This window comes from Trachypithecus francoisi, unplaced genomic scaffold, assembly GCF_009764315.1.
Source record: "Trachypithecus francoisi isolate TF-2019V2 unplaced genomic scaffold, Tfra_2.0 Lachesis_group2, whole genome shotgun sequence".
In the NCBI taxonomy this organism is placed as follows: Eukaryota; Metazoa; Chordata; class Mammalia; order Primates; family Cercopithecidae; genus Trachypithecus; species Trachypithecus francoisi.
Genome location: NW_022681465.1, coordinates 17,083,902 through 17,104,447, shown reverse-complemented (window position 1 = coordinate 17,104,447; position 20,546 = coordinate 17,083,902).

Here is a 20,546-nt window from a genome sequence, read left to right as displayed (position 1 = left end):
TCACTATGTTGCCCAGGCTGGGCTCAGACTCCTGGGCTCAAGCAATCCTCCTGCCTCAGCCTCCCAAAGTGTTGGGATTACAGGTGTGATCCGCTGTACCCAGCCTTTAATTTAATTTTATTTTATTTCATTTATTTTATTTGGAAGTTTAAATTGAAGAAATTAATTAAAGTTGGGTTTATTTGAACTAAAGTATTAATAATTAGGCAACAGTACAAATAGTGATTTTAACAGAATGGTTGATATATACGTGTGCCCCCTTCAAAGTTATATGACATAGACTCTTGGAAATAACTTTTAAAACCAAACTAGTGGATTGTGGTGATGGTGGCGCTACATTGTGAATACACTCGATGCTGCTGAACTGTATACTGATAAATAATTTAAATGATTTTCAAAACTGAAGCCTATTCTTGTACATTCATGTAGAGTTGTACAAGGGAGTTCACTTTTTTTTTATTTGAGACAGAGCCTCGCTCTGTCTCCCAGGCTGGAGTGCAGTGGTATGATCTCGGCTCACTGCAACCTCTGCCTCCCAGGTTCAAGCTATTCTCCTGCCTCAGTCCCCTGAGTAGCTAGAATTATAGGCACGGACCCGGCTAATTTTTGTATTTTTAGCAGAGACAGTTTTCACCATGTTGGTCAGGCTGGTCTCGAACTCCTGACCTTGTGATCCACTCTCCTCGGGCTCCCAAAGTGCTGGGATTACAGGTGTGAGTCACTATGCGCCAGACCAGGAATTCATTCTTTTTTTCTCTTTCTTTTTGAGATGGAGTCTCGCTCTGTCGCTCAGGCTGGAGTGCAGTGGCCAGATCTCGGCTCACTACAAGCTCCGCCTCCCAGGTTCAAGTGATTCTCCTGCCTCAGCCTCCCGAGTAGCTGGGACTATAAGCTCCTGACACCATGCCCGGCTAATTTTTTGTATTTTTAGTGGAGAGGGGGTTTCACCATGTTGGCTAGGATGGTCTCAATCTCCTGACCTCATGATCCGCCCGGCTTGGCCTCCCAAAGTGCTGGGATTACAGGCATGAGCCACTGCGCCCTGCCGGGAGTTCACTCTTAAGCACAGAATCTGCACATTCAGATGTCCAGCAAGACCTAGGCGCATTTGTCCGTTCTCACACTGCTATAAAGATACTACCTGAAACTCGGTAATTGATAAAGGAGATTTGATTGACTCACAGTTCTGCATGACTGGGGAGGCCTCAGGAAACTTACAATCATGGCAGAAGGCGAAGGGGAAGCAAGACACATCTTAAATGGTGGCAGGAGAGAAAAAGATGCTCTCTTGCCCAGGCTGGAGTGCAGTGGCATGATCTCGGTTCACTGCAACCTCCACCCACCGGGTTCAAGCAATTCTACCTCAGCCTCCAGAGTAACTGGGATCACAAGTGAGCACCATCACGTCCAGCCAATTTTCATATATTTAGTGGAGACAGGGTTTCACCATGTTGGCCAGGATAGTATTGAACTCCTGACCTCAAGTGATTTGCCCACTTTGGCCTCCCAAAGTGTTGGAATTACAGGTGTGAGCCACCATGCCCAGCTGAAACTGCTACTTTTTTTTTTTTTGAGGTGGAGTCTCACTGTGTCACCCAGGCTGGAGTGCAGTGGTGGAGTCTCGGCTCACTGCAACCTCCGCCTCCCAGGTTCAAGAGATTCTCTTGCCTCAGCCTCTCGAGTAGCTGGGACTACAGGCATGTGCCACCACACTCGGCTAATTTTTCTATTTGTAATAGAGATGGGGTTTCACCATATTGGCCAGGCTGGTGTTGAACTCCTGACCTTGTGATCTGCCTGCCTCGAGACCTCCCAAAGTGCTGGGATTACAGGTGTGAGTCACTGCGCCCGGCCAGAAACTGCCACTTTTAAAACTATTAGCTCTTGTGAGAACTCCCTCACTATAACAAGAACAGTATGGGGAAACTGACCCCATGACTCAGTCACCTCCCACCAGGCCCCTCCCTGACATGTGAGGATTACAATTCAAGATGAGATTTAGGTGGGGACCCAGAGCCAAACTATATCACTGGGCTTGTAAGTCACACACATTATACAATAATGAGTGATAACAGATCAAGAAGCTATTATTGGGCCAGACACAGTAGTTCACGCCGGTAATCCCAGCACTGTGGGAGGTGAAGGTGGATGGATCTCAAGGTCAAGAGTTTGAGATCAGCCTGGCCAATATGGTGAAACCCCATCTCTACTAAAAGTACAAAAATCAGCTGCGTGTGGTGGTGGGCACCTGGGGCTCCACTACTCGGGAGGCTGATGCAGCAGAATAGCTTGAACCCAGTAGGCGGTGGTTGCAGTGAGCCGAGATCGCGCCACTGCACTCCAGCCTGGGTGACAGAGCGAGACCTGTCTCAAAAAAACAACAAAAAAGGAGATATTAATGGCTGGGCACAGTGGCTTATGCCTGTAATCCCAACACTTAAAATCTGCAACTTTAACACACATTTGTGCTAGTAAAGTATCATTTTAAAGATTACTTTTAAAGTCAAAATAGGACAAATTAGAGAGTAGTCCATTGCCTCTACTATTCATCGAATAATAATTTATATAGCTAAAGAAGAACTATGTGTGCTGAAACCCTGCTTTTCATTGATCAGGATAATTGTACATCACAAACTTGAGACACAGTTGTTCCCCAAAACTGCAGTGAAAGTGACCAAGAGGAAATAGGCAGCTCCCTGGTCACAGGCTGAGTGAGCTCTCCTGAGATGTCATCCTAATCCTGGAAGCTAGTGGTCCATTCGGGAAGTCTTCAAAGCCTCATTAATGAATTCTTAAATGCGAATGATAATAGTGCAATTTTAAAAACAAATGAGGCTCGGGCATGGTGACTCACGCCTGCAATCCCAACGCTTTGGGAGGCCAAGACGGGTGGATCACCTGAGGTCAGGAGTTTGAGACCAGCCTGGCCAACCTGGAGAAACCCCATCTCTATTACAAATACAAAAAGTAGCTGGGGGTGGTGGCAGGCGCCTGTAATCCCAGCTATAATCCCAGCCACTTGGGAGGCTGGGGCAGGAGAATCACTTGAACCCGGGAGGCGGAGGTTGCAGTGAGCCAAGATCACGCCACTGCACTCCATCCTGGGTGAGAGAGTAAGACTCTGTCTCATAAAACAAAGAAACACGAAAACAAAACAAACAAATGAGGAGGGAGGCCTTTGCAATTTAATTTCCAAATTGAAAAGAGAAACTACGTTCCTCCTTTTTTCTCTCTTTCTTCCTCGCTCACTCTCTCTCTTCTTTCTACTGATTTTTAATTTCTCTGTGGCAACAAGATAAAAGCACATTTACTTAGGATTCTTTAATTTCATTGGGGACGTAAGAGGTTCTCTGGATAATGGGGGATAATTCATATGGCTCTCTTGTTTTTCATTGCCAGTGCTGTATGATTTGGGGGTGCTTCTATAAACCAACGTTTGTCATTTAATTTCACCTTGTGCTTAGGTTGGACAGATTACATAAAGGTAATATAAAATGAAAATGGTGTTGGGGGCTTGTTCCTAGTCTAGAATCAAGGGTGTCTTTGGAAAGAACTCGAAGCCCTGCCTTGTCCTATGATAGAAGCTTCTGGGAAAAACATCAAAGGGGCATTTGCTGAAGAGGTGGGGGTGAGGAAAACACCAAATCTCATTGCTCTCAGGAGGAACATAAGGCTCTACTTACCTGATATTGCACTGATCTCACCTGTCCATGGAGGCAGGTTCACAGCCTGACTGTCAAGCCTATTGAATAATCAGGAAAAGGAAGCAACAGCATGAGAATACCGACCTGTATGGTGAAGAAATTCAAAGCCCCTCTCTGTACTTCCCCCACCCTGAACCTTTTCCTTTAGGTTGAACTGGGAACAAAGGTAAAGGTACTCCACTCCCGAGCAGGTGAGCTGATCAGGATAAGCCAAATGCTAGGAAATGTTATTGGCCCACATCCTTGTGCTGGAATCTTCCAGGGAGTTACAGGTGGCAGTGGGTGTGGATTCTTCATTTGCCTGAGGCCACTTTTTAAGCAAACAGCCTTCTTTTCTGTAACTAGAGAAAACGTTTATGGTAGTTACTTAGCATTCACTATGTAGGGCACTGTTGTTCTCCCGTGGGATAGATACCATTATTATCATCCCCATTTTATAAGTGAGGGAATTGAGGCACAAAGAAATGGAGTTGCTAAAAGTTACAGAGCAGTAACGCAGAGCCACGTCATCCGGCTCCTAAGTCGGGGACCTTAACCACCGTGCTGTATAGGAGGTCACCACACTTTATTGAAATCACTTTTAAAGTGTTTCTCCAGACCCAGGCACAGTGGCTCACAACTGTAATTCTAGCATTTGGGAAGCTGAGGCAGAAAGATCGCTTGAGGCTAGGAGTTCGAGACCAGCCTGGGCAACATAGTGAGACCCCATCTCTACCAAAAAAAAAAAGTGAAAAAGAAAGTGTTTCTCCCAGGAAATTATCATGTCAGCGTCTTTGTCTGTCTTTCACTGCTGAGCCCCAGAAGCCATCACAGTGATGACTCATCATAGAATGAATAAATAAGGCCTAGAACAGAAACTCCAGGCCTGAGGCAGAAAGTTCCCAGGTTCTCCCTCACCAGCTCCTTTCTGAGCTCCTGAGTTTAAGGGAGTGCTCCTCGTCGAATTAGCCAGGGAAGATTAAAGGAGCCCTCCCTCCAGGTCCAGCCAAGCTTCAAGCTGGGAGCACCAAGGCTGACAGTCGAACTCCAGTGCACACTAAGTATTTCTCTTTTTAGATCTTCCTTCTTTATTCTCTGCACACATTGCCCCTTCCAGGATCTCTTAGTGGACGGGTGGCTGAATTTAAGTGCTCTCATTTTCAGGTCAAAATACCATCTCTTAAGTCTCTTTTAATATTGCTCTTTGAAAATCTCCAACATAACTTCTTTCAAATAAATTTTTCATACCAGTATATAAAGTATTCACAATAATGAAAATACTCATCATTCCCCTTCCCTAATTAATTTTTTTTCTATAGCACTTATCACCATGTAATATATATATATTTTTGAGACAGAGTCTCGCTCTCTCGCCCAGCTGGAGTGCAATGGCACAGTCTTGGCTCACTGCAACCTCTGCCTCCTGGGTTCAAGCAATTCTCCTGCCTCAGTCTCCCAAGTAGCTGGGATTATAGGCACCCGCCACCATGCCCGACTAATTTTTGTATTTTTGGTAGAGATGGGTTTTCGCCATGTTGGTCAGGCTGGTCTCGAACTCCTGACCTCATGATCCGCCCGCCTCGGCCTCCCAAAGTGCTGGGATTACAAGTGTGAAGCACCATGCCTGGCTTTATTTTTTTATTTTTATTTTTTTTTGAGAAGGAGTCTCGCTCTGTCACCCAGCCTGGAGTACAGTGGCACGATCTCGGCTCACTGCAAGCTCCGCCACCTGGTTCAGGCCATTCTCCTGCCTCAGCCCCCGAGTAGCTGGGACTACAGGCGCCTGCCACCACGCCCGGCTAATTTTTTGTATTTTTAGTAGATACGGGGTTTCACTGTGTTAGCCAGGATGGTCTCAATCTCCTGACCTCGTGATCCGCCCGCCTTGGCCTCCAAAGTGCTGGGATTACAAGTGTGAAGCACCATGCCTGGCTTTATTTTTTTATTTTTATTTTTTTTTGAGAAGGAGTCTCGCTCTGTCACCCAGCCTGGAGTACAGTGGCACGATCTCGGCTCACTGCAAGCTCCGCCACCTGGGTTCAGGCCATTCTCCTGCCTCAGCCCCCGAGTAGCTGGGACTACAGGCGCCTGCCACCACGCCCGGCTAATTTTTTGTATTTTTAGTAGATACGGGGTTTCACTGTGTTAGCCAGGATGGTCTCAATCTCCTGACCTCGTGATCCGCCCGCCTTGGCCTCCCAAGTGCTGAGATTACAGGCGTGAGCCACTGCACCCAGTCTTTTTTTTTTTTTTTTGAGACAGAATCTCGCTCTGTCACCCAGGCTGGAGTGCAGTGGCGCGATCTTGGTTCACTGAAACCTCTGCCTCCCAGTTCAAGTGATTCTCCTGCCTCAACCTCCTGAGTATCTGGGACTACAGGCCTGCACCGCCACACCTGGCTAATTTTTTATCTTTATAGAGACGTGGTTTCACCATGTTGGCCAGGTTGGTCTTGAACTCCTGACCTCAAGTGATCTGATCCTCCTGCATCGGCCTCCCAAAGTGCTGGGATTACAGGTGTGAGCCACTGTGCCCAGCCACCATGTAACATATTATATGTTGTTATATTAAATTTCTGCATTAGCTGTCCCCTCCCCCCGACTAGAATGTGTGTTCTACAGGCGCAGTAGTTGTGTCTATTGGTTCATAGCTATATGCTAAGCCTCAGAACAGTGTCTGGCATGTAACAGTCATTCCATTACTATTTGCTAAGTGAATGCTCTGTGTAAATCATGTAGCACGGCCCTGTGTTCCTTCAGCAGTGTTTACAATGTACTACAATATACTTCGTACACTGTTTACTACGTTTAATAAAAATAAGTTTAAAAAACTAAGATGTTTGGGGAAAATATTTACAAAGATGAGATAGTCCAAGGCAGGAATGGGAGGTGACTACAAAGGTCACAGGATTTTTAGGAAAGTGACACCAATGTCCTAGATGTGGATTGTGTTGCTAGCTGCACAGGCCCATGAATATATTAAATACATGAAATTGTACACTTAAAGTAGGTGAATTTTATGATATGTGAATTATTTTTTTCTTTTTCTTTTTCTTTTTTTTTTTTTTTTAAGACAGGGTCTCACTCTGTCACCCAGGCTGGAGTACGGTGGGGTAATCACGACTCAATGCAGCCTCAATCTCCCAGGCTCAAGTGATCCTCTCACCTCAGCTTTCCGCGTGAGTAGCTGGGACTATAGGCACACACCACCACACTGGTTAATTTTTGCTTTTTTTTTTTTTTGAGACGGAGTCTTGCTCTGTCACCAGTCAGGCTGGAGTACAGTGGTGCAATCTCAGCTCACTGCAATCTCTGCCTCCCAGGTTCAAGCGATTCCCCTGCCTCAGCCTCCCAAGTAGCTGGGACTACACATGCGCACCACCACGCCTGGCTAATATTTTGTATTTTTGGTAGAGACGGGGTTTGACCACATTGGCCAGGATGGTCTTGATCTCCTGACCTCATCATCCGCCCGCCTCGGCCTCCCAAAGTGCTGGGATTACAAGTGTGAAGCACCATGCCTGGCTTTATTTTTTTATTTTTATTTTTTTTTGAGAAGGAGTCTCGCTCTGTCACCCAGCCTGGAGTACAGTGGCACGATCTCGGCTCACTGCAAGCTCCGCCACCTGGGTTCAGGCCATTCTCCTGCCTCAGCCCCCGAGTAGCTGGGACTACAGGCGCCTGCCACCACGCCCGGCTAATTTTTTGTATTTTTAGTAGATACGGGGTTTCACTGTGTTAGCCAGGATGGTCTCAATCTCCTGACCTCGTGATCCGCCCGCCTTGGCCTCCCAAAGTGCTGAGATTACAGGCGTGAGCCACTGCACCCAGTCTTTTTTTTTTTTTTTTGAGACAGAATCTCGCTCTGTCACCCAGGCTGGAGTGCAGTGGCGCGATCTTGGTTCACTGAAACCTCTGCCTCCCAGGTTCAAGTGATTCTCCTGCCTCAACCTCCTGAGTATCTGGGACTACAGGCCTGCACCGCCACACCTGGCTAATTTTTTATCTTTATAGAGACGTGGTTTCACCATGTTGGCCAGGTTGGTCTTGAACTCCTGACCTCAAGTGATCTGATCCTCCTGCATCGGCCTCCCAAAGTGCTGGGATTACAGGTGTGAGCCACTGTGCCCAGCCACCATGTAACATATTATATGTTGTTATATTAAATTTCTGCATTAGCTGTCCCCTCCCCCCGACTAGAATGTGTGTTCTACAGGCGCAGTAGTTTGTGTCTATTTGGTTCATAGCTATATGCTAAGCCTCAGAACAGTGTCTGGCATGTAACAGTCATTCCATTACTATTTGCTAAGTGAATGCTCTGTGTAAATCATGTAGCACGGCCCTGTGTTCCTTCAGCAGTGTTTACAATGTACTACAATATACTTCGTACACTGTTTACTACGTTTAATAAAAATAAGTTTAAAAAACTAAGATGTTTGGGGAAAATATTTACAAAGATGAGATAGTCCAAGGCAGGAATGGGAGGTGACTACAAAGGTCACAGGATTTTTAGGAAAGTGACACCAATGTCCTAGATGTGGATTGTGTTGCTAGCTGCACAGGCCCATGAATATATTAAATACATGAAATTGTACACTTAAAGTAGGTGAATTTTATGATATGTGAATTATTTTTTTCTTTTTCTTTTTCTTTTTTTTTTTTTTTAAGACAGGGTCTCACTCTGTCACCCAGGCTGGAGTACGGTGGGGTAATCACGACTCAATGCAGCCTCAATCTCCCAGGCTCAAGTGATCCTCCCACCTCAGCTTTCCGCGTGAGTAGCTGGGACTATAGGCACACACCACCACACTGGTTAATTTTTGCTTTTTTTTTTTTTGAGACGGAGTCTTGCTCTGTCACCAGTCAGGCTGGAGTACAGTGGTGCAATCTCAGCTCACTGCAATCTCTGCCTCCCAGGTTCAAGCGATTCCCCTGCCTCAGCCTCCCAAGTAGCTGGGACTACACATGCGCACCACCACGCCTGGCTAATATTTTGTATTTTGGTAGAGACGGGGTTTGACCACATTGGCCAGGATGGTCTTGATCTCCTGACCTCATCATCCGCCCGCCTCGGCCTCCCAAGGTGCTGGTATTAAAGGCGTGAGCCACGGCGCCCGGCCTAATTTTTTTATTTTTTGTAGAGATGGGGTTTCACTGTGTTGCCCAGGCTGGTTTCAAACTCCTGGCCTCAAGTGATCCGCCCACCCCACCCTCCCAAAGTGCTGAGACCAAAGGCGTGAAGCTCACCTGGCCAAATTGTTTCTAATATAAAGCTGTTACAATTTTTAGTAATAAGACCCATTCAGTTCTGCTGACTCCAAAAAAAAACTGCTAACTTTTATCTACGTTCACTTTGTTAACAACTAATGGCTTCTGGGTAATAGATGTGGTATCAGATGGTCATTTCCAGTCCATTACCCAGAAGAGACCAGGACCACTTCCCTGAGCTTGGCCTCCAACTTCAGCAGTTATTTTAATCCACCTTTTTGGAAATTGACAAAAACCCAAAATGACTACATGAGAAACTACTTCCTGTCAAAAAGCAAAGTAAGTCTCTGTCTATGAAGACATCCCTTGGATGGAAAGATGTCCTTCTAAAATCATGAGATATCATGAAGCTGACCCAAGCGACCCAGTAATAATACCTGTCACTCAGATATTATACCAGTCCCAAGGTTTGTTATTCAACAAGTTAGTGGAGAGAGACACCCTGGAGAGAAACTACCAGGATTTTTTCCTCTTTGATGGCATGTTAAATGCCTAAGTAGATTTCTCACGAATTGCACAGTTCATTTTAATAGACTCACTTGCAATTTAACCACTGCTAAGAGTTGATAAATCATCACATATATTACACGCACAGGTACAGCATTGCATATCCCACCGCTGATATTTGAGAATCCACTAAATGTAATATGCTTTTTCATTCAATATTTTCTCAACAGAAAAACTGAAATCTGTAAGCACTTAGGCTATTCCAGACAGCTCTTTGGGATAAGGATGTGTTTGGGTATGTTACAATTTTCTGGGACATGCTGTGTTTTTATCTTATGTTTTATGAAAGTTCTGTTTCATAAAAGCTCTCTGAAAAGAGTGCTATGTGTCTTGTGATCACAACCACACAGACACTCAATGCTGCCCTGGAGGCCTGGACGGTCACAGGTCCCGCTGTAAAAGCAACTCATGATGACTTATAGCCTCAGGCTGTCGCTAATTAAGAATTTCAGTTAAAATAGGCAACACTGGCTACAGCTCCAGTGTTGGCCTTTTTCAGGCTATTGATGTTCACAGCTTGTAAGGGCATTGCTGTTTTAGAATTGTGAGAAGAACAAAAATTAATTTACTGGTCGTTTTTCTTTCCCTTTAGTGTCAAGACAATTGCAGGAATTGGGACTAGACTTCTTGGCTTTCTATTTCATTTTTAGCTTTTACATTCATACGGGGTTAGCAGCTGTAAACCTTTTGAAGTGTCTCACTATTGTTCTCATGAGAAGTGAGGCAATGTAAGCATAACCATTGAAGGCTGTCTCTCTCTGCTGTTCTTCAAAGATACTCCACTAGCTTGTATTGAGAGTGAGCATCATGTTAAAGGATGTAATTTAAATCACATCACCTTTCCCCATAGAAGTTAACTACAACCTCCCAATTAAGCATAACAGAAAGATCAATCATGTTTGCTGAATCCCATGACCAAGTGATTGATGGATTATTTTCCCCTCATCTTGAGGCACAAAACTAGGGTCTGGAGGTGAGGAATATAAGGCTGATTCACACTTCAGCTATAACAGGAAATATCCTCTCCACAGGGCATACACTGAGTAAATGACTTTGTAAATACTTCATCCTCTTCATTTACATAGGGCGTAGCCCTAGTAGAGGGCATTTAAACTCACAAAAACTCTGTAACAGGGCCTTTGACCCACTATGCTCAGACCCACACTGTGGAGTGTACTTTCATTTTCAACAAAACCCTTCATTCCTTCCTTGCTTTGTTTGTGCGTTTTGTCCAATTCTTTGTTCTAGATGCCAAGAACCGAGACACCCTCCACCATTAATGGTCTTATTTGAAATAGGATGTTCCAGTGTCCAAGAGGAATCCTTTAAGAGACAGTCATTAACGTTCGCTAGCTTCCTTACTCACCACAACTTACAAAACACCAAGTAAGGCCGGGCGCGGTGGCTCAAGCCTGTAATCCCAGCACTTTGGGAGGCCGAGACGGGCGGATCACGAGGTCAGGAGATCGAGACCATCCTGGCTAACCCGGTGAAACCTCGTCTCTACTAAAAAAAATACAAAAAACTAGCCGGGCAAGGTGGTGGGTGCCTGTAGTCCCAGCTACTCGGGAGGCTGAGGCAGGAGAATGGCGTAAACCCGGGAGGCGGAGCTTGCAGTGAGCTGAGATCAGGCCAGGGCGCTCCAGCCCGGGCGACAGAGCGAGACTCCGTCTCAAAAAAAAAAAAACAAAAAACAAAAAAACACCAAGTGTGCTTAACCTCTGGTATATGAAGAAGACTACGTGCCCCAAAATTATGTGCCGAGTGATATGGTTTGGCTGTGTCCCCACCCAAATGTCATCTTGAATTGTATCTCCCACAATTCCCATGTGTCATGGGAGGGACCCAGTGGGAGATAATTGAATCATGGGGGCTGGTCTTTCCCATGCTGTTCTCATGATAGTGAATGAGTCTCACAAGATCTGATGTACTTTTTTTTTTTTTTAAGACGGAGTCTCCTCTGTCACCCAGGCTAGAGTACAGTGGTGAGATCTCAGCTCACTGCAACCTCTGCCTCCTGGGTTCAAGCAATTCTCCTGCCTCAGCCTCCCAAGTAGCTGGAACTGGAGGCCCTGCCACCATGCCCAGCTATTTTTTTTTTTTTTTTTTAGTAGAGATGGGGTTTCACTGTGTTAGCAAGGATGGTCTTCATCTCCTGACCTTGTGATCCACCCACCTCGGCCTCCCAAAGTACTTGAATTACAGGCATGAGCCACTGTGCCCAGTCCTAGATCTGATGGTTTTATAAAGGGGAGTTCCCCTGCACAAGCTCTCTCTTGCCTGCTGCCATGTAAGACACCCCTTGCTCTTCCATGATTGTGAGGCCTCCCTAGCCAGGTGGAACTGTCAGTCAATTAAACCTCTTTCCTTTATAAATTACCCAGTGTCAGGTATGTCTTTATTAGAAGCGTCAAAATGGACTAATACACTGAATTTTGTATGTGGTACCTTTTTCTGGGAAATGGAGTCTATGGCTTTCATCAGATAATAAAAAGAACTTGCAAACCATTAAAGTTAGGAACTAGTTTGGGGATAGTGCTCCCCACAGGCAACGGCAAGGCTACCTCTTGGAGCTTCCTCTGGGACCTCATCACTCCAAACCAAACAGAGGTGAAGGCTATCTGGATAAATGATGGTGGGGCCAGCCCCTCACTGTCTCACTGGTTTAGAGCTTCCATATAGCCCTTTTATCCATTGGGCAATGTTCCTCTGCTCAACCAGCCCTCACTCTAAGTCATGGGAAACGCACAGTTCAGAAAAATGAAGCCACTCAAGAGCCCTGACTTGATGAACAACTTCAGATAATACACACCTTGTTTCTTGGGTTTTTGTCTTTTGCTTTTTTGGAGACAGGATCTCACTCTGTCATCCAGGATGGAATGCAGTGCTGCAATCGCTCATGGCAGCCTCAGCCTTCCAGACGCAAGCAATCCTTCCGCCTCAGCCTCTTGCACAGCTGGGACTAACAGTGTGCATCACCATGCCTGGCTAATTTTAAAATTTGTGTATGTGTGTGTTGGGATTACAGGCGTGAGCCACTATGCCTGACTCATGTAATTATTCTAGTCCTTTTATTTCTTCATCTGAGAATAATATATACTTTGTAGAGGTGCTACAAAAGATTAAGTGTGACAATGTACATAAAGCTCCTAGCATACAATGTGACACTTAATAAGGGCTCACAAAGGCTAGACATTAATTTTAACTTACAGCCCATTCCACGTATTAAGCCCTATTCCAATTTAGGTATCACCCTGTTTCTTCCCCTAGAACAGTTCCACCCATCCTTCTTGCCACCTGCTCTTTTCTTGTCTGATCTTGACTCCTTTTCAGCTCTGGGCTTCCATGTAACTTCCTTGGAAAAGCCTTTCTAGAATCTCTTGTCTAGATCAGGTTGCTCACGATGATAATCTATGGTCATGTAATATCTTGCCATGTTTCTTCCATAGAACTACAAACAAAAGTATTTGTTTACTGCTGGTTATGTCCCTTTTCCTCTCCTCCACTATAAACTCACTGAGGGCACAAGTGAATTCTTCTGAATTGTCTCCCCAGCAGCGAGCAGGGTGTCCGGCATTTAGTGTTTGCTTAATAATTACTGGTTGCAAGAATAAGTGAATGAATCAATGAATCCATTCTTACGAAGACATGGCAGTTGTGTGAGTCTTAGCTTGTATCTTCTAATTGTTCCTTACCTTCTTTTCCCCAGGTATTCAGGGAGTATTATTTTCCCGTTTGGAGTTAAGACAGTTGATGCTGAACATTCATAAAAAAAAAAAAAAAAAAAGTCACATTCAGCATAAATATTTGTTTGTTTTAAGTCAGTCTGGTGTGTTTTAATTTCTTTGTCATTACAAAGGTTTTGTGGACATTAATAATAAACGGACACAGAGGAGCAACAGGGGACCTTCCTGCTCACATGCACAGGCACAAGGCTGTGCGTCTGAGAGCCGAGGGACCCGCCCCCTGGGGAATGCCTGCAGGATGTTATGACCCCCAAGCTTAACGCGCGGTGGGGATTTTTGTCCACTGCTTCTGAGTCTGTAACTCAATAACCATCTGAGCTTGTGATGAGAGATTTTTTCACTGGGTCCAACTCCTAGGGCTGTAATCAGGTTAAAGAAATCCTGTAAATGGCCCAAAGCTAAAACTAAAAATAGACTAGAGCTTTGTGTATGCCATCAGCACATGACCCTGACAAGACAGTCAGTGGCTCTTTGCCCCTTTCCCTAGCTTAATTGTTTCTTTCACTTTTAAGAATGCACTTATTTGGCTGGGCACGGTGGCTCACGCCTGTAATCCCAGCACTTTGGGAGGCTGAGGCGGGCGGATCCTAAGGTCAGGAGATCGAGACCATCCTGGCTAACACGGTGAAACCCGGTCTCTACTAAAAATACAAAAAATTAGCCAGGTGTGGTGGCGGGCGCCTGTAGTCCCAGCTACTCAGGAGGCTGAGGCAGGAGAATGGCGTGAACCCAGGAGGCAGAGCTTGCAGTGAGCTGAGAGCGAGCCACTGCATCCCAGCCTGGGAGACAGAGCAAGACTCCATCTCAAAAAAAAAAAAAGAAAAGAAAAAGAAAGAAAAGTACTTATTTTTGGTTGAGGGTCATGGGAGCGGTGGCTCACACCTATAATCCCAACACTTTGGGAGGCCGAGGCAGGCGGATTGTTTGAAGTCAAGAGTTCCAGACCAGCCTGACCAACATGGTGAAACTCCATCTCTACTAAAAATACAAAAAAAAAAAAAAAAGCCAGGTGTGGTGGTGCGGCACCTATAGTCCCAACTACTCAGGAGGCTGAGACAGGAGAATTGCTTGAACCCAGGAGGCAGAGGTTGCAGTGAGCTGAGATCATGCCTCTGCACTCCAGCCTGAGTGACAGAGTGAGACTGCATCTCAAAAAAGAAAAAAAAAGTACCTTTTTTTTTTTTCTACATAGAAATGTAGGAGTAACATACTAAATGAATACCTGGTTCCTTATCCTTCTAGAAATAGTCCTTTTTTTTTTTTTTTTAAGACAGGGCCTCACTATGTTGTGCAGGCTGGTTTTGAACTCTTGGGCTCAAGCAGTCCTCCAACCTTGGCCTCCCAAATTGCTGGTATTGCAAGCATGAGCCACCACACCTGTCTAGGAATAGTCTTCATCCAAGATCTATCCACAAACCCCTCAAGAAATAGCTCTCCTCTCATCTGCACTAAAAGTTATTTTGCAACTTCGTCAGGTAGTATTTTACTAATTTAGCCTATATAGGAATAATGGATAATGTAGATATAAAAAATCCATTTGGGCTATAAATTATGCTTGCAATCTCAGCACTTTGGGAGGCCTAGATGGGTAGATCGCCTGAGCCCAGCAGTTTGAGACCAGCCTGGGCAACATGGCAAGACCCTGTCTCTGCAAAAAATCAAAAAATTAACCAGGCATGGTGGCAGGCACAAGGTCCCAGCTACCTGGGAGGATGAGGTGGGAGAATCAGCTAAGCCTGGGAAGTCGAGGCTGCAGTAAGCTGTGACTGCGCCACTACGTTCCAGACTGGGTGACACAGTGAGACTCTCTCTCAAAAATAAATAAATAAATTGGCCAGACACAGTGACTCACGTCTGTAATCCCAGCACTTTGGGAGGCTGAGGCAGGTGGATTGCCTGAGTCCAAGAGTTTGAGACCAGCAAAACCCCGTCTGTACTGAAAAAAAAAAGGCCAGGCTTGGTGGCCTGTGCTTATAGTCCCAGCTACCCGGAAGGCTGAGGTGGAGGAATCACCTGAGCCCGGGAGGTCAAAGCTGCAGTGAACCAAGATTGCACCACTGCACTCCACCCTGGGCAACTCTGGCCTGGGCAACTAGAGTGAGACCTCATCTCAAAAAAGTAAATAATGAAATAAAAAAATAAGGTTAGGCACAGTGGCATGGTTGGGCTTGGTGGCATGTGCTTGTAGCCCCAGCTACCTGGGGGCTGAGGCACAAGAATCACTTGAACCCGGGAAACGGTTGCAGTGAACTGAGATCATGCCACTGTACTCCAGCCTGGGTGACAGAGCCAGACTCTGTCTCAATAAATAAATAAATAATAAAAATAGAAAATGTTTTTAAAGATGCGATCTTGCTATGCTGCTCAGGCTGACCCTGAACTTCTGGGCTTAAGAGATTTCTGGGCTCAAGAGATTCCCTCCACCTCAGCCTCTCAAGTAGCTGGAATTATAGATGTGCACCATCACTCCCATCTCACATGTTGATAAATTTAATCACTAAGTCCATGACTTATTCTAGATTGTTCTCATGTGCTACTAACATGGTTCTATTCAGATTCAGCACGGGGAGTGTCCTAGAGAATAGGATTATTGGCTGGGCGTGGTGGCTCACACCTGCAATTACAGCACTTTGGGAAGCTGGAGGGTGGATCACTTGAGGTCAGGAGTTTGAGATCAGTCTGGCCAACATGCTGAAACCTCGTCTCTACTAAAAATACAAAAAAAATAGCTGAGTGGTGTGGTAGGAGCCTGTAATTCCAGATATTCGGGAGGCTGAGGCAGGAGAATTGCTTGAACCCAGGAGGCGGGGGTTGCGGTGAGCCGAAATTGCACCACTGCACTCTAATCTGGGTGACAGAATGAAACTCTGTCTCAAAAAAGAAAAAAAAGGAGAGAATAAGACTATCTTTGGAAAACTCTACTTTCTGCATTCTTTTTCTTGAAGCTTTTACTCTTCCCAAGGCTCTTCCTGGGCAGTGAAACTGATTCAATAAACTGATTCAAAGAAGATACTAATGCTAAATCTAGGTGTTAACAAGTAAAACTATACATCACAGTCATATGGATCTTACTCCCTTCTCCAAGGTTTCGTTTTCCACAGTTTCTGTTTGGGTTTCATTGTCTTTTTGTTTGTTTGTTTTCTTTGAGACAGGGTCTCATTCTGTCGCCCAGGCTGGAGTACAGTGGCATGAGTATGACTCAGTGCAGCCTCCACCTCCTGGGCTCAAGTGATCCTCCTACCTCGGCCTCCCAAGTAACTGGGACTAGAGGCACGTGCCACCACATCCAGCTAATTTTTGTTTTTTTTTTTGTTGTTTTTTTTTTGAAGAGACAGGGTTTTGCCATGTTGTCCAGGCTGGTCTCAAGCTCCTGGGCTCAAGAGATCCCCTCGTCTCAGCCTCCCAAGGTGCTGGGATTAGTGAGCCACGGCGTCCAGCCAGTTTCTGTTATCTGTGGTCAATCAGCATTGTCATGGCTCAGTGATCTTCCTTCTGACACGCAGTGAAAAGGTGAATAGTAGTCAATGCTGCGTTACAATGCCTAGTTCACTCACCTCACTTCATCTCATCACACAGACATTGTATCATCTTACACCATCACAAAAAAAATGGAGTATAGTACAACAAGATATTTTGAGAGAGACCACATTTATATAACTTTTATTACAATATTTTATTATTGTTGATTTCTTCTTTTTTTTTATTTTTTGAGATGGAGTCTTGCTCTGTCGCCCAGGCTGGAGTGCAGTGGTGTGATTTCAGCTCACTGCAACCTCCACCTCCCAGGTTCAAGTGATTTTCCTGCCTCAGCCTCCTGAGTAGCTGGGACTATAGGCACATACCACGACGCCTGGCTAATTTTTGTATTTTTAGTAGAAATGGAGTTTCGCCATGTTGGTCAGACTGCTCTTGAACTCCTGACCTCAGGCGATCCACCTGCCTTGCTCTCCCAAAGTGCTGGGATTACGGGCATAAGCCACCACAATGGGCCTGTTGATCTCTTACTATGACTAATTTATAAATTAAATTTATTATAAGTCTGTATATACAGGGAAACAAAATAGTATAAATAGCACTTGGTACTATCCACAGCTTCAGGCATCCACTGGGAGTCTTGGAACTTGTCCCCAACAGACAAGGGGAGACTATTTTCATTTAAGAGAGAACGCCTACACAAGGCAATGCTCTGAAATCACAACTATTCAACAGTGGAATTTCATGCACTTTACGTATATCACTGAGGTAGAAATATGGAGCCTAAAGGTGTTTTTACCAGAGTAGCTTAAGCTATATAAAGCAGTTCTCTTTACACTGTAGTGATTGTCCAATGACTCCACATTTCAAACCCGGAAGTACACTCAGCTTTGTAAACCATATGGTAGAGCAGAAGTTCTCCCAATGGACCTCCACTTAACCAACTCATTTGGGTTAAGCAACACTCTTCAATTTATCTGTAAAGCAAATCGACTGAGACTCACAACATGCTGAAAGCTTGAAATCAATAGGCTTCCCTCTGGTACACGACAAACATAGGTAAGTTTGATAAGCACGGAGTCACCTATCAGACTCGGTCTGCGCTTATCAAAGTCAGTTGTTTGTTCTCAAATATTTTTATATGAAACGGACTTGTTATTTTAACTAAGAATTTAATTAAACTAATTAACCATTATGAAAACCAATTAAATAAGAGGGCAAAAAGAAAGAGAATTGTTTTTTCTAAGGAACTACAGTTGACTACTTTACAAAGATGGAATAAAAGTAACTAACAACTGCTGTCAAAGTAAATTTGGGTGAAAGAACCATACATGACTCAAGGTGGGCTGCGTCATGAAAATCTAGAAGAATTATGTACTTTGATTGTTTCACAAATTCTTAGAATTCTCCTTTGTAATAAAGAAACTAAAGTTAGAACTCACAGCTGGTATGCTGGAGGATGTCAGTTATTGAAGAAAGATGATGCTGTATTCCAATTAGTGGGCCCAAACCTTATAGGAAAAAAAAAAATCCTTGGCCCTACATCAAAAGATTAACAAAGGAAAGTAGATGTAAATATTTTAAGTCAAATGGGTTTTTCTGTATTGTTTTGTGAAACAGGGTCTTGCTCTGTTACCCAGGCTGGAATGCAGTGGCGCAAACACAGCTCACTGCAGCCTCAAACTCCTATGCTTAATAGATTCTCCTGCTTCAGCCTCCTGTGTAGCTGGGACCACATGGGTGTATCACCATGCCTGGCTACTTTTTTTAATTTTTATTTTTGTAAAGACGGGAGTCTCATCATATTGCTTGGGCTGGTCTCAAGCTCCTGGGCTCAAGCAATCTTCCTGCCTTGGCCTCCCCAATTACTGGGATTACAGGCATGAGCTACCACCACACCTAGACTAAGTCAAAATGTTCTAAAAGAAATTGCATCCGTTTTTTTTTTTTTTTTTTTTTTGAGATGGAGTCTCACTCTGTCTCCCAGGCTGGAGTACAGTGGCGCGAACTCAGCTCACTGCAAGCTCCGCTTCACGGGTTCACGCCTTTCTCCTGCCTCAGCCTCCTGAATAGCTGGGACTACAGGCGCCCGCCACCGCGCCCGGCTAATTTTTTCACTGTGTTAGCCAGGATGGTCTTGATCTCCTGACCTCGTGATCCGCCCACCTCGGCCTCCCAAAGTGCTGGGATTACAGGCTTAAGCCACTGCGCCCGGCCGAAATTGTGTCACTTTTTAAAAAGAGATTCCTTTCTATGGTCCACTTCTTAAATTAAATGAACAGCCTCTGGTTTCAGGTGACAGTCTCAATCTCATCAGAAGAGAGGTCCTATAAACTCCTTAAACCTGTCATCAACCCAGTACCCATGACAGCCATTCTCCTGAGCTGGCTGTAGGCCCTGTCCATTTCCTTTTTAACATTTTTCTCACATTCCCAATCTCCAAAAAGAGGAAAGGATAGGGAGAGACTTTTGATGACTTCATTCCCATAAGGTGTGACTCAGCTACTGTCACGTCATTCCAGACAAACAAGGATGCTTTGGAGTGGAGGACCAAGGAAGAGGAAGTAACCACATCCAATGGATGGGGAAGACAAGCTAATTTGGAAGGGAAGTAAGGAAGAGGATAAATAAAGAAGTCGGAAAAAAAAAAGGGGGGGGACCCAGGCACGCTCAAATGCAAAAGCAGAGATTTAATGAAAAGCATGAGCGACTGTGATTAGAAACTAAGAAAGAAAATAGTTATATTTTTTAAGTCTCAGTCCCATTTATCCAATTTGGGTCCTAGTCTTTTTTGTTGTTTTGTTGTTTTGTTTTTTTGTTTTTGGACAGGGTCGCACTCCTGTCGCGGAGGCTGAAGTACAGTGGCGCAATCTCAGCTCACTGCAACTTGATCTCCCAGGCTCAGGTGATCCTTCCACCTCAGCTTTCCAAGTAACTGGAACCACAAGCTTACACCACCACGCCCAGCTAATTTGTGTATTTTTGTAAAGATGGGGTTTTGCATGTTGCCCAGGCTGGTCTTCAAATCCTTAGCTCAAGTGATTTGTCCCCCTCGGCCTCCTACAGTGTTGAGACTACGGGTGTGAGCCACCACGCCCAGCCTGACTCCTAGTCTTGAAGGATCAGACACAAATGAATCCTAAATTGACATCACAGGCTCCTTCAATCTCTTGAAACTCTTCCTTCTACTCTCATTAGACTAATTGATAATTGCTATGCTTTTGAAGTGCCACAAACATTAACAAAAAATAACACGGACCTATTAATGCAATTTAGCATAAGAAAAATCTACTCTGGTGGACTTTTAAAAATGGAACCATGCAGGACCGGGTGCGGTGGCTCACGTCTGTAATCCCAGCACTTTGGGAGGCCGAGGTGGGTGAATCGCCCGAGGTCAGAAGTTCAAGACCAGGCTAGTCAACATGGTGAAACCCCATCTCTACTAAATATACAAACATTAGCCGGGCATGGTGGCGGGCGCCTGTAATCCCAGATACTCTGAAGGCTGAGGCAGGAGAACTCCTTGAACCTGGGAGGTGGAGGTTGCAGTGAGCCAAGATTGCACCACTGCAATGCACTACATCCTGGGTGACAGAGCAAGATGCCGTCTTAAAAAAAAAAAAAAAAAATTCCGTAATCAGATAAACAATTCTAAAACCACTACACATGTATAACCAGAATTGACCAATTAAGTATATGATGGCAGATGGCAGAAGCCAGGTTTCCCACTGTTGGAGGGGGTGGTTACAAACAAGCAAGGTAATCCTAGCACTTTGGGAGGCCGAGGCAGGCAGATCACCTGAGGTCAGGAGATTGAGACCAGGCTGGCCAACATGGCAAAACTAAAAATACAAAAATTAGCTTTGTAT